We start from the raw sequence: 13,602 nt of genomic DNA on the forward strand, positions 1-13,602 counted from the left end.
AGTTATCGCTAATCAAAGTTTGCATTGGAAATGAAGAATTCATACAAACACTAATTATGAAGTTTTATTAAAAGCTTTGACATTGGCAAAAAATTACAGACGGGAAACCATTTGTTTTTTGAATAAAAACAAAAATATATATATGTTCATTTATCTCCCAAATAAGGTTACTGCATATGTGGTGAAAAAATGGAAGAATCATCAAGCTTTTACTTTTGAGACAAGATAAAATATACCAAACCACAGCTTTAATCTAATATGGATAAGCATACGTACACACGATCGCTGACTGTCCAAAATTCAGCAAATGAACACTTAGACTTAAATAGCGATTTACACCATTAAGGCGAGATTTTGAACACAAATACATGATTACATAATTTTTGAAGAATTCCATGAGCTTTATTTTAAAAGAAAAAAGATATTTGGAGCACAAGTGGATTTCAAGTTATCGCTAATCAAAGTTTGCATTGGAAATGAAGAATTTATACAAACACTAATTATGAAGTTTTATTAAAAGCTTTGACATTGGCTAGAAATTACAGACGGGAAACCATTTGTTTGCTACTGAGAAGGATATCTCAAGGAAAATAGTTCTATATTCATATGAATTTACTTTTCCATTTTTCGACCGAAGATTTAACCTGAGATCATGAAAGAGAGAATATAACGCAACAAGTAATTGAAGAAATAACCCAAACTCTTTCACCAAATGAACACTTAGACTTAAATGGCGATTTAAACCATTAAGGCGAGATTTTGAAGACAAATACATGACTTCATAATTTTTGAAGAAATCCATGAGCTTTATTTTAAAAGAAAAATTAAATTTGGAGCACAAGTGGATTTCAAGTTATCGCTAATCAAAGTTTGCATTGGAAATGAAGAATTCATACAAACACTAATTATGAAGTTTTATTAAAAGCTTTGACATTGGCAAAAAATTACAGACGGGAAACCATTTGTTTTTTTAATAAAAACAAAAATATATATATGTTCATTTATCTCCCAAATAAGGTTACTGCATATGTGGTGAAAAAATGGAAGAATCATCAAGCTTTTACTTTTGAGACAAGATAAAATATACCAAACCACAGCTTTAATCTAATATGGATAAGCATACGTACACACGATCGCTGACTGTCCAAAATTCAGCAAATGAACACTTAGACTTAAATAGCGATTTACACCATTAAGGCGAGATTTTGAACACAAATACATGATTACATAATTTTTGAAGAATTCCATGAGCTTTATTTTAAAAGAAAAAAGAAATTTGGAGCACAAGTGGATTTCAAGTTATCGCTAATCAAAGTTTGCATTGGAAATGAAGAATTTATACAAACACTAATTATGAAGTTTTATTAAAAGCTTTGACATTGGCTAGAAATTACAGACGGGAAACCATTTGTTTGCTACTGAGAAGGATATCTCAAGGAAAATAGTTCTATATTCATATGAATTTACTTTTCCATTTTTCGACCGAAGATTTAACCTGAGATCATGAAAGAGAGAATATAACGCAACAAGTAATTGAAGAAATAACCCAAACTCTTTCACCAAATGAACACTTAGACTTAAATGGCGATTTAAACCATTAAGGCGAGATTTTGAAGACAAATACATGATTTCATAATTTTTGAAGAAATCCATGAGCTTTATTTTAAAAGAAAAATGAAATTTGGAGCACAAGTGGATTTCAAGTTATCGCTAATCAAAGTTTGCATTGGAAATGAAGAATTCATACAAACACTAATTATGAAGTTTTATTAAAAGCTTTGACATTGGCAAAAAATTACAGACGGGAAACCATTTGTTTTTTGAATAAAAACAAAAATATATATATGTTCATTTATCTCCCAAATAAGGTTACTGCATATGTGGAGAAAAAATGGAAGAATCATCAAGCTTTTACTTTTGAGACAAGATAAAATATACCAAACCACAGCTTTAATCTAATATGGATAAGCATACGTACACACGATCGCTGACTGTCCAAAATTCAGCAAATGAACACTTAGACTTAAATAGCGATTTACACCATTAAGGCGAGATTTTGAACACAAATACATGATTACATAATTTTTGAAGAATTCCATGAGCTTTATTTTAAAAGAAAAAAGAAATTTGGAGCACAAGTGGATTTCAAGTTATCGCTAATCAAAGTTTGCATTGGAAATGAAGAATTTATACAAACACTAATTATGAAGTTTTATTAAAAGCTTTGACATTGGCTAGAAATTACAGACGGGAAACCATTTGTTTGCTACTGAGAAGGATATCTCAAGGAAAATAGTTCTATATTCATATGAATTTACTTTTCCATTTTTCGACCGAAGATTTAACCTGAGATCATGAAAGAGAGAATATAACGCAACAAGTAATTGAAGAAATAACCCAAACTCTTTCACCAAATGAACACTTAGACTTAAATGGCGATTTAAACCATTAAGGCGAGATTTTGAAGACAAATACATGATTACATAATTTTTGAAGAAATCCATGAGCTTTATTTTAAAAGAAAAATTAAATTTGGAGCACAAGTGGATTTCAAGTTATCGCTAATCAAAGTTTGCATTGGAAATGAAGAATTCATACAAACACTAATTATGAAGTTTTATTAAAAGCTTTGACATTGGCAAAAAATTACAGACGGGAAACCATTTGTTTTTTGAATAAAAACAAAAATATATATATGTTCATTTATCTCCCAAATAAGGTTACTGCATATGTGGTGAAAAAATGGAAGAATCATCAAGCTTTTACTTTTGAGACAAGATAAAATATACCAAACCACAGCTTTAATCTAATATGGATAAGCATACGTACACACGATCGCTGACTGTCCAAAATTCAGCAAATGAACACTTAGACTTAAATAGCGATTTAAACCATTAAGGCGAGATTTTGAACACAAATACATGATTACATAATTTTTGAAGAATTCCATGAGCTTTATTTTAAAAGAAAAAAGAAATTTGGAGCACAAGTGGATTTCAAGTTATCGCTAATCAAAGTTTGCATTGGAAATGAAGAATTTATACAAACACTAATTATGAAGTTTTATTAAAAGCTTTGACATTGGCTAGAAATTACAGACGGGAAACCATTTGTTTGCTACTGCACTCTTAAAAATGTTGGGCAACATACGGTCCACACAACAATTGGTTAAAACTTTATCCAATTCTGGGTAGTTTTCAACCAATACTGTGTAGTTTTCACCCAAAGCACACATTATTGGTGTAAAACTACCCAGAATTGGATAAAGTTTTAACCAATTGTTGTGTGGACCGTATGTTGCCCAACATTTTTAAGAGTGTGAGAAGGATATCTCAAGGAAAATAGTTCTATATTCATATGAATTTACTTTTCCATTTTTCGACCGAAGATTTAACCTGAGATCATGAAAGAGAGAATATAACGCAACAAGTAATTGAAGAAATAACCCAAACTCTTTCACCAAATGAACACTTAGACTTAAATGGCGATTTAAACCATTAAGGCGAGATTTTGAAGACACATACATGGGTACATAATTTTTGAAGAAATCCATGAGCTTTATTTTAAAAGAAAAATTAAATTTGGAGCACAAGTGGATTTCAAGTTATCGCTAATCAAAGTTTGCATTGGAAATGAAGAATTCATACAAACACTAATTATGAAGTTTTATTAAAAGCTTTGACATTGGCAAAAAATTACAGACGGGAAACCATTTGTTTTTTGAATAAAAACAAAAATATATATATGTTCATTTATCTCCCAAATAAGGTTACTGCATATGTGGTGAAAAAATGGAAGAATCATCAAGCTTTTACTTTTGAGACAAGATAAAATATACCAAACCACAGCTTTAATCTAATATGGATAAGCATACGTACACACGATCGCTGACTGTCCAAAATTCAGCAAATGAACACTTAGACTTAAATAGCGATTTACACCATTAAGGCGAGATTTTGAACACAAATACATGATTACATAATTTTTGAAGAATTCCATGAGCTTTATTTTAAAAGAAAAAAGAAATTTGGAGCACAAGTGGATTTCAAGTTATCGCTAATCAAAGTTTGCATTGGAAATGAAGAATTTATACAAACACTAATTATGAAGTTTTATTAAAAGCTTTGACATTGGCTAGAAATTACAGACGGGAAACCATTTGTTTGCTACTGAGAAGGATATCTCAAGGAAAATAGTTCTATATTCATATGAATTTACTTTTCCATTTTTCGACCGAAGATTTAACCTGAGATCATGAAAGAGAGAATATAACGCAACAAGTAATTGAAGAAATAACCCAAACTCTTTCACCAAATGAACACTTAGACTTAAATGGCGATTTAAACCATTAAGGCGAGATTTTGAAGACAAATACATGATTACATAATTTTTGAAGAAATCCATGAGCTTTATTTTAAAAGAAAAATTAAATTTGGAGCACAAGTGGATTTCAAGTTATCGCTAATCAAAGTTTGCATTGGAAATGAAGAATTCATACAAACACTAATTATGAAGTTTTATTAAAAGCTTTGACATTGGCAAAAAATTACAGACGGGAAACCATTTGTTTTTTGAATAAAAACAAAAATATATATATGTTCATTTATCTCCCAAATAAGGTTACTGCATATGTGGTGAAAAAATGGAAGAATCATCAAGCTTTTACTTTTGAGACAAGATAAAATATACCAAACCACAGCTTTAATCTAATATGGATAAGCATACGTACACACGATCGCTGACTGTCCAAAATTCAGCAAATGAACACTTAGACTTAAATAGCGATTTACACCATTAAGGCGAGATTTTGAACACAAATACATGATTACATAATTTTTGAAGAATTCCATGAGCTTTATTTTAAAAGAAAAAAGAAATTTGGAGCACAAGTGGATTTCAAGTTATCGCTAATCAAAGTTTGCATTGGAAATGAAGAATTTATACAAACACTAATTATGAAGTTTTATTAAAAGCTTTGACATTGGCTAGAAATTACAGACGGGAAACCATTTGTTTGCTACTGAGAAGGATATCTCAAGGAAAATAGTTCTATATTCATATGAATTTACTTTTCCATTTTTCGACCGAAGATTTAACCTGAGATCATGAAAGAGAGAATATAACGCAACAAGTAATTGAAGAAATAACCCAAACTCTTTCACCAAATGAACACTTAGACTTAAATGGCGATTTAAACCATTAAGGCGAGATTTTGAAGACAAATACATGATTACATAATTTTTGAAGAAATCCATGAGCTTTATTTTAAAAGAAAAATGAAATTTGGAGCACAAGTGGATTTCAAGTTATCGCTAATCAAAGTTTGCATTGGAAATGAAGAATTCATACAAACACTAATTATGAAGTTTTATTAAAAGCTTTGACATTGGCAAAAAATTACAGACGGGAAACCATTTGTTTTTTGAATAAAAACAAAAATATATATATGTTCATTTATCTCCCAAATAAGGTTACTGCATATGTGGTGAAAAAATGGAAGAATCATCAAGCTTTTACTTTTGAGACAAGATAAAATATACCAAACCACAGCTTTAATCTAATATGGATAAGCATACGTACACACGATCGCTGACTGTCCAAAATTCAGCAAATGAACACTTAGACTTAAATAGCGATTTACACCATTAAGGCGAGATTTTGAACACAAATACATGATTACATAATTTTTGAAGAATTCCATGAGCTTTATTTTAAAAGAAAAAAGAAATTTGGAGCACAAGTGGATTTCAAGTTATCGCTAATCAAAGTTTGCATTGGAAATGAAGAATTTATACAAACACTAATTATGAAGTTTTATTAAAAGCTTTGACATTGGCTAGAAATTACAGACGGGAAACCATTTGTTTGCTACTGAGAAGGATATCTCAAGGAAAATAGTTCTATATTCATATGAATTTACTTTTCCATTTTTCGACCGAAGATTTAACCTGAGATCATGAAAGAGAGAATATAACGCAACAAGTAATTGAAGAAATAACCCAAACTCTTTCACCAAATGAACACTTAGACTTAAATGGCGATTTAAACCATTAAGGCGAGATTTTGAAGACGCATACATGATTTCATAATTTTTGAAGAAATCCATGAGCTTTATTTTAAAAGAAAAATGAAATTTGGAGCACAAGTGGATTTCAAGTTATCGCTAATCAAAGTTTGCATTGGAAATGAAGAATTCATACAAACACTAATTATGAAGTTTTATTAAAAGCTTTGACATTGGCAAAAAATTACAGACGGGAAACCATTTGTTTTTTGAATAAAAACAAAAATATATATATGTTCATTTATCTCCCAAATAAGGTTACTGCATATGTGGTGAAAAAATGGAAGAATCATCAAGCTTTTACTTTTGAGACAAGATAAAATATACCAAACCACAGCTTTAATCTAATATGGATAAGCATACGTACACACGATCGCTGACTGTCCAAAATTCAGCAAATGAACACTTAGACTTAAATAGCGATTTACACCATTAAGGCGAGATTTTGAACACAAATACATGATTACATAATTTTTGAAGAATTCCATGAGCTTTATTTTAAAAGAAAAAAGAAATTTGGAGCACAAGTGGATTTCAAGTTATCGCTAATCAAAGTTTGCATTGGAAATTAAGAATTTATACAAACACTAATTATGAAGTTTTATTAAAAGCTTTGACATTGGCTAGAAATTACAGACGGGAAACCATTTGTTTGCTACTGAGAAGGATATCTCAAGGAAAATAGTTCTATATTCATATGAATTTACTTTTCCATTTTTCGACCGAAGATTTAACCTGAGATCATGAAAGAGAGAATATAACGCAACAAGTAATTGAAGAAATAACCCAAACTCTTTCACCAAATGAACACTTAGACTTAAATGGCGATTTAAACCATTAAGGCGAGATTTTGAAGACAAATACATGATTTCATAATTTTTGAAGAAATCCATGAGCTTTATTTTAAAAGAAAAATGAAATTTGGAGCACAAGTGGATTTCAAGTTATCGCTAATCAAAGTTTGCATTGGAAATGAAGAATTCATACAAACACTAATTATGAAGTTTTATTAAAAGCTTTGACATTGGCAAAAAATTACAGACGGGAAACCATTTGTTTTTTGAATAAAAACAAAAATATATATATGTTCATTTATCTCCCAAATAAGGTTACTGCATATGTGGTGAAAAAATGGAAGAATCATCAAGCTTTTACTTTTGAGACAAGATAAAATATACCAAACCACAGCTTTAATCTAATATGGATAAGCATACGTACACACGATCGCTGACTGTCCAAAATTCAGCAAATGAACACTTAGACTTAAATAGCGATTTACACCATTAAGGCGAGATTTTGAACACAAATACATGATTACATAATTTTTGAAGAATTCCATGAGCTTTATTTTAAAAGAAAAAAGAAATTTGGAGCACAAGTGGATTTCAAGTTATCGCTAATCAAAGTTTGCATTGGAAATGAAGAATTTATACAAACACTAATTATGAAGTTTTATTAAAAGCTTTGACATTGGCTAGAAATTACAGACGGGAAACCATTTGTTTGCTACTGAGAAGGATATCTCAAGGAAAATAGTTCTATATTCATATGAATTTACTTTTCCATTTTTCGACCGAAGATTTAACCTGAGATCATGAAAGAGAGAATATAACGCAACAAGTAATTGAAGAAATAACCCAAACTCTTTCACCAAATGAACACTTAGACTTAAATGGCGATTTAAACCATTAAGGCGAGATTTTGAAGACAAATACATGATTTCATAATTTTTGAAGAAATCCATGAGCTTTATTTTAAAAGAAAAATGAAATTTGGAGCACAAGTGGATTTCAAGTTATCGCTAATCAAAGTTTGCATTGGAAATGAAGAATTCATACAAACACTAATTATGAAGTTTTATTAAAAGCTTTGACATTGGCAAAAAATTACAGACGGGAAACCATTTGTTTTTTGAATAAAAACAAAAATATATATATGTTCATTTATCTCCCAAATAAGGTTACTGCATATGTGGTGAAAAAATGGAAGAATCATCAAGCTTTTACTTTTGAGACAAGATAAAATATACCAAACCACAGCTTTAATCTAATATGGATAAGCATACGTACACACGATCGCTGACTGTCCAAAATTCAGCAAATGAACACTTAGACTTAAATAGCGATTTACACCATTAAGGCGAGATTTTGAACACAAATACATGATTACATAATTTTTGAAGAATTCCATGAGCTTTATTTTAAAAGAAAAAAGAAATTTGGAGCACAAGTGGATTTCAAGTTATCGCTAATCAAAGTTTGCATTGGAAATGAAGAATTTATACAAACACTAATTATGAAGTTTTATTAAAAGCTTTGACATTGGCTAGAAATTACAGACGGGAAACCATTTGTTTGCTACTGAGAAGGATATCTCAAGGAAAATAGTTCTATATTCATATGAATTTACTTTTCCATTTTTCGACCGAAGATTTAACCTGAGATCATGAAAGAGAGAATATAACGCAACAAGTAATTGAAGAAATAACCCAAACTCTTTCACCAAATGAACACTTAGACTTAAATGGCGATTTAAACCATTAAGGCGAGATTTTGAAGACAAATACATGATTTCATAATTTTTGAAGAAATCCATGAGCTTTATTTTAAAAGAAAAATGAAATTTGGAGCACAAGTGGATTTCAAGTTATCGCTAATCAAAGTTTGCATTGGAAATGAAGAATTCATACAAACACTAATTATGAAGTTTTATTAAAAGCTTTGACATTGGCAAAAAATTACAGACGGGAAACCATTTGTTTTTTGAATAAAAACAAAAATATATATATGTTCATTTATCTCCCAAATAAGGTTACTGCATATGTGGTGAAAAAATGGAAGAATCATCAAGCTTTTACTTTTGAGACAAGATAAAATATACCAAACCACAGCTTTAATCTAATATGGATAAGCATACGTACACACGATCGCTGACTGTCCAAAATTCAGCAAATGAACACTTAGACTTAAATAGCGATTTACACCATTAAGGCGAGATTTTGAACACAAATACATGATTACATAATTTTTGAAGAATTCCATGAGCTTTATTTTAAAAGAAAAAAGAAATTTGGAGCACAAGTGGATTTCAAGTTATCGCTAATCAAAGTTTGCATTGGAAATGAAGAATTTATACAAACACTAATTATGAAGTTTTATTAAAAGCTTTGACATTGGCTAGAAATTACAGACGGGAAACCATTTGTTTGCTACTGAGAAGGATATCTCAAGGAAAATAGTTCTATATTCATATGAATTTACTTTTCCATTTTTCGACCGAAGATTTAACCTGAGATCATGAAAGAGAGAATATAACGCAACAAGTAATTGAAGAAATAACCCAAACTCTTTCACCAAATGAACACTTAGACTTAAATGGCGATTTAAACCATTAAGGCGAGATTTTGAAGACAAATACATGATTACATAATTTTTGAAGAAATCCATGAGCTTTATTTTAAAAGAAAAATTAAATTTGGAGCACAAGTGGATTTCAAGTTATCGCTAATCAAAGTTTGCATTGGAAATGAAGAATTCATACAAACACTAATTATGAAGTTTTATTAAAAGCTTTGACATTGGCAAAAAATTACAGACGGGAAACCATTTGTTTTTTGAATAAAAACAAAAATATATATATGTTCATTTATCTCCCAAATAAGGTTACTGCATATGTGGTGAAAAAATGGAAGAATCATCAAGCTTTTACTTTTGAGACAAGATAAAATATACCAAACCACAGCTTTAATCTAATATGGATAAGCATACGTACACACGATCGCTGACTGTCCAAAATTCAGCAAATGAACACTTAGACTTAAATAGCGATTTAAACCATTAAGGCGAGATTTTGAACACAAATACATGATTACATAATTTTTGAAGAATTCCATGAGCTTTATTTTAAAAGAAAAAAGAAATTTGGAGCACAAGTGGATTTCAAGTTATCGCTAATCAAAGTTTGCATTGGAAATGAAGAATTTATACAAACACTAATTATGAAGTTTTATTAAAAGCTTTGACATTGGCTAGAAATTACAGACGGGAAACCATTTGTTTGCTACTGCACTCTTAAAAATGTTGGGCAACATACGGTCCACACAACAATTGGTTAAAACTTTATCCAATTCTGGGTAGTTTTCAACCAATACTGTGTAGTTTTCACCCAAAGCACACATTATTGGTGTAAAACTACCCAGAATTGGATAAAGTTTTAACCAATTGTTGTGTGGACCGTATGTTGCCCAACATTTTTAAGAGTGTGAGAAGGATATCTCAAGGAAAATAGTTCTATATTCATATGAATTTACTTTTCCATTTTTCGACCGAAGATTTAACCTGAGATCATGAAAGAGAGAATATAACGCAACAAGTAATTGAAGAAATAACCCAAACTCTTTCACCAAATGAACACTTAGACTTAAATGGCGATTTAAACCATTAAGGCGAGATTTTGAAGACACATACATGGGTACATAATTTTTGAAGAAATCCATGAGCTTTATTTTAAAAGAAAAATTAAATTTGGAGCACAAGTGGATTTCAAGTTATCGCTAATCAAAGTTTGCATTGGAAATGAAGAATTCATACAAACACTAATTATGAAGTTTTATTAAAAGCTTTGACATTGGCAAAAAATTACAGACGGGAAACCATTTGTTTTTTGAATAAAAACAAAAATATATATATGTTCATTTATCTCCCAAATAAGGTTACTGCATATGTGGTGAAAAAATGGAAGAATCATCAAGCTTTTACTTTTGAGACAAGATAAAATATACCAAACCACAGCTTTAATCTAATATGGATAAGCATACGTACACACGATCGCTGACTGTCCAAAATTCAGCAAATGAACACTTAGACTTAAATAGCGATTTACACCATTAAGGCGAGATTTTGAACACAAATACATGATTACATAATTTTTGAAGAATTCCATGAGCTTTATTTTAAAAGAAAAAAGAAATTTGGAGCACAAGTGGATTTCAAGTTATCGCTAATCAAAGTTTGCATTGGAAATGAAGAATTTATACAAACACTAATTATGAAGTTTTATTAAAAGCTTTGACATTGGCTAGAAATTACAGACGGGAAACCATTTGTTTGCTACTGAGAAGGATATCTCAAGGAAAATAGTTCTATATTCATATGAATTTACTTTTCCATTTTTCGACCGAAGATTTAACCTGAGATCATGAAAGAGAGAATATAACGCAACAAGTAATTGAAGAAATAACCCAAACTCTTTCACCAAATGAACACTTAGACTTAAATGGCGATTTAAACCATTAAGGCGAGATTTTGAAGACAAATACATGATTACATAATTTTTGAAGAAATCCATGAGCTTTATTTTAAAAGAAAAATTAAATTTGGAGCACAAGTGGATTTCAAGTTATCGCTAATCAAAGTTTGCATTGGAAATGAAGAATTCATACAAACACTAATTATGAAGTTTTATTAAAAGCTTTGACATTGGCAAAAAATTACAGACGGGAAACCATTTGTTTTTTGAATAAAAACAAAAATATATATATGTTCATTTATCTCCCAAATAAGGTTACTGCATATGTGGTGAAAAAATGGAAGAATCATCAAGCTTTTACTTTTGAGACAAGATAAAATATACCAAACCACAGCTTTAATCTAATATGGATAAGCATACGTACACACGATCGCTGACTGTCCAAAATTCAGCAAATGAACACTTAGACTTAAATAGCGATTTACACCATTAAGGCGAGATTTTGAACACAAATACATGATTACATAATTTTTGAAGAATTCCATGAGCTTTATTTTAAAAGAAAAAAGAAATTTGGAGCACAAGTGGATTTCAAGTTATCGCTAATCAAAGTTTGCATTGGAAATGAAGAATTTATACAAACACTAATTATGAAGTTTTATTAAAAGCTTTGACATTGGCTAGAAATTACAGACGGGAAACCATTTGTTTGCTACTGAGAAGGATATCTCAAGGAAAATAGTTCTATATTCATATGAATTTACTTTTCCATTTTTCGACCGAAGATTTAACCTGAGATCATGAAAGAGAGAATATAACGCAACAAGTAATTGAAGAAATAACCCAAACTCTTTCACCAAATGAACACTTAGACTTAAATGGCGATTTAAACCATTAAGGCGAGATTTTGAAGACAAATACATGATTACATAATTTTTGAAGAAATCCATGAGCTTTATTTTAAAAGAAAAATGAAATTTGGAGCACAAGTGGATTTCAAGTTATCGCTAATCAAAGTTTGCATTGGAAATAAAGAATTCATACAAACACTAATTATGAAGTTTTATTAAAAGCTTTGACATTGGCAAAAAATTACAGACGGGAAACCATTTGTTTTTTGAATAAAAACAAAAATATATATATGTTCATTTATCTCCCAAATAAGGTTACTGCATATGTGGTGAAAAAATGGAAGAATCATCAAGCTTTTACTTTTGAGACAAGATAAAATATACCAAACCACAGCTTTAATCTAATATGGATAAGCATACGTACACACGATCGCTGACTGTCCAAAATTCAGCAAATGAACACTTAGACTTAAATAGCGATTTACACCATTAAGGCGAGATTTTGAACACAAATACATGATTACATAATTTTTGAAGAATTCCATGAGCTTTATTTTAAAAGAAAAAAGAAATTTGGAGCACAAGTGGATTTCAAGTTATCGCTAATCAAAGTTTGCATTGGAAATGAAGAATTTATACAAACACTAATTATGAAGTTTTATTAAAAGCTTTGACATTGGCTAGAAATTACAGACGGGAAACCATTTGTTTGCTACTGAGAAGGATATCTCAAGGAAAATAGTTCTATATTCATATGAATTTACTTTTCCATTTTTCGACCGAAGATTTAACCTGAGATCATGAAAGAGAGAATATAACGCAACAAGTAATTGAAGAAATAACCCAAACTCTTTCACCAAATGAACACTTAGACTTAAATGGCGATTTAAACCATTAAGGCGAGATTTTGAAGACGCATACATGATTTCATAATTTTTGAAGAAATCCATGAGCTTTATTTTAAAAGAAAAATGAAATTTGGAGCACAAGTGGATTTCAAGTTATCGCTAATCAAAGTTTGCATTGGAAATGAAGAATTCATACAAACACTAATTATGAAGTTTTATTAAAAGCTTTGACATTGGCAAAAAATTACAGACGGGAAACCATTTGTTTTTTGAATAAAAACAAAAATATATATATGTTCATTTATCTCCCAAATAAGGTTACTGCATATGTGGTGAAAAAATGGAAGAATCATCAAGCTTTTACTTTTGAGACAAGATAAAATATACCAAACCACAGCTTTAATCTAATATGGATAAGCATACGTACACACGATCGCTGACTGTCCAAAATTCAGCAAATGAACACTTAGACTTAAATAGCGATTTACACCATTAAGGCGAGATTTTGAACACAAATACATGATTACATAATTTTTGAAGAATTCCATGAGCTTTATTTTAAAAGAAAAAAGAAATTTGGAGCACAAGTGGA

Source organism: Lytechinus pictus, unplaced genomic scaffold (assembly GCF_037042905.1).
Source record: "Lytechinus pictus isolate F3 Inbred unplaced genomic scaffold, Lp3.0 scaffold_24, whole genome shotgun sequence".
Classification (NCBI taxonomy): domain Eukaryota; kingdom Metazoa; phylum Echinodermata; class Echinoidea; order Temnopleuroida; family Toxopneustidae; genus Lytechinus; species Lytechinus pictus.